Below are 2544 nucleotides of genomic sequence, written 5' to 3' on the forward strand. Positions count from 1 at the left end.
AGAGGTATGGAGTAGGAGATGAAGGGAGATAGAGAGAGACAGACAGAAAGACAAAGATAGGATGGGCTTGCTTCACAGCATGATATAACCTGTCTCCTGAATATCAGCCCAGCAGCCAGTAGAACTAATTTCAAACCATATGACACAGAAAGAAAAGTGTGGTAAAGTTGCAAACCCGGGTTCACATCCCCAACACAGCCTGTGAGTTAAACCACAAAGTGGCTGGAAAGAAGACTTTACCTTGCTTATCTTGTGCTTCTCTCTCTTGATTCGTATCTGAATTAGGAATTTTCTCCCTTGAAATTTCATTTTTGTGCAAATAGACCTCAATGGAGAGGTTAATTAATTGAAAAGTGTGAAGCAATGGATGGGAAGGGGAGTAGAACAGAAGACACAATAAAAGCAGAACAAACCTATTTTACTACTCCCCTGGGAAAAAAGCAAGTCTAAAAATCTCTCTTACAGAGTCACATCCATCCACAAAATAAAAATAAGGCAAACAGAAGATTATTAAGAAATGGAATCTCTCCAAAGAACTTCTCAGGCTTCTACTTCCCTATCATGTAGGTCTAGAAACCAGTAACAGTAAGGGGCCAGGGTAACTCAATTGGGATTGTGTCAGACACCCTCAGGCAGGCTGAGCCTCAGTCAGACCATGACTTAACACGTGGCATTGAGCAAGCCACTGATGTGCAAGCTCCCTTTGTTTCTACAGCTGAAGAATGGGGATACAGTATCTAACTTACAGGATTGTTTCTCTAATAATTGCAAAACCCTATATTAAAAGCATAGCAGCTGATTGCACTGTGGGACTTGTTTTGCAGTTTTACCTGCATCTTGACAAGGGGAAATCAGTCGTGGCTTCACATGTTAGTGTTTCACTAGCCCTCTGGGAACTATGTTGGAGGTGCTAACTTGATTGTTGGAGGTGTAATGTGGACATGCTAACCTGGTTTGGAAAGTGATTTCACTGCCCCTCAGATGGCCAGTGATTTTGGCATGACTCAAAACACTTTTTACATGTCACTTGTGGCTATAAAGATCTAATGCCAGAGTGCAGTAAATGTATCTACTGCAAGGGAGGAGACATGATAGAGTTCCCCAAGTACAGGACTGGGAGTCATGAGTCCAATTTTATTTCCCACTCCATGGCTAACTTGTGACCGAGGGCATGTATGACCAAATAACTTAACCTTTAGATGCCAGATGCAATAGCTACATTACTTGTAGTGCTGAGTGACCACTGATGGTTATATGGGGCTTCATCACTTTTGTCAAGTGGCTTGTAATTCTTGTGTGAAAGCAAAGTATAGTGCTGTCACTAAGTAATTGTCAGTGTAGGTACAGATGTTTTTAAATTGGGAATATTTTTGCTGTGTGAGGATGAATATTTAAAATAAATCATCAAACAGATTTGCGTGGGTCACTTAGGCAAAGAACAGTAGATGAGTCTTAAAAAAAAAAACTTAAAAAACTGGAAAATGTGATAGTAAGTTTAAAAAAGTACACCTAATAATTCATTTATCACAGTTCATCACATGATGAGAGTATTGAAACTTGTCTGGGCAGAAGCAAACTTGCTCTTCTGGGAGACAGTTAAAAATAATAGTGGGAAAATGCAATCTGTCAAAGCCATTGCAAATGCCTGTATTTCAAAGTAGAGATATTGAGTATGTGATTGTTTAATAGACTTCTGAATTTCCAGAGTGAATCCCGGGACAGATTCATTAAGACATTGGCCCTGTGGACTGTGTAATCTCAGCTATGTGGTGCAATTGATAATGTGTTGGGCCTAAGGTCAGGAAGATGAATTCAAATACAATCTTAGGCATTTATTAGCTGTTTCCTGGGCAAGCAATTTAATCTATGTCTGCCTCAGTTTCTTCCACTGTAAAATGGGGATAATAATTTCTACCTCACAAGTGTATTGTGAGGATCAAATTAAATAATATTTTTAAAACACTTAGTAAAGTGCCTGGCACATAGTAGACCCTTAATTAATACTTATTTCCTTCCTCCCTTTATTCTCTTATTTGACTTATTCTCTCTTGACTTAGCAAAGTGGTAAAATTTAAGAGATTTGGTCCATTGACTGGGAGTAGTGAAATAGATATTCCACTGTTTTTTGGGAAAAAAATAATTGTAGAATCTCGGAAACGGCAGGAACATCAGAGATTATCTTAAATTCAAATTAACGCTAACCAAAACCCCCTTTTATTACATCCACAACTAGTCATTCAATCTCTGCTAAATGACCTCTAAGAAGAGAGAACAGCAGCCCATCCCGCTTTTTCCTAGGTCCAGTTGATGGGAGTTTTTTGTCTTTGTTATTATTTACATCAGCTTAAATCTGCTGCTTTGCAATTTCCATCCATTTTCACTAGTTTTTACTGTCAAAGGGCAAGTAGAACAAATCCAGTCAATCTTTCATAAACAGCTTTAAAATTTCATAGGATCTGGTTTCTTTGCTCCTTCCCTCCTGTTCTACTCACAGGCATATTTCTCCTCTACCCACTCCAAGGCTTGCCTCAAGTACCTACTTGA

General features: G+C 38.9%; 1 long non-coding RNA gene across 1 annotated transcript in view; it reads right to left on the bottom strand.

Annotated features, from left to right (window-relative positions):
• The window catches only part of LOC138173424 (uncharacterized), a 5126-nt gene extending 4493 nt beyond the window's left edge, over positions 1–633 (bottom strand). Inside the window, exon 1 of the long non-coding RNA XR_011171386.1 lies at positions 241–633. This is a non-coding gene — a long non-coding RNA (uncharacterized lncRNA). The remainder of the gene's footprint in view (positions 1–240) is intronic.
• Positions 634–2544: the final 1911 nt, after the last annotated feature.

Source organism: Petaurus breviceps, unplaced genomic scaffold (genome assembly GCF_028583685.1).
Source record: "Petaurus breviceps papuanus isolate PSGF00001 unplaced genomic scaffold, PetGlider_PUasm1.0 582, whole genome shotgun sequence".
In the NCBI taxonomy this organism is placed as follows: domain Eukaryota; kingdom Metazoa; phylum Chordata; class Mammalia; order Diprotodontia; family Petauridae; genus Petaurus; species Petaurus breviceps.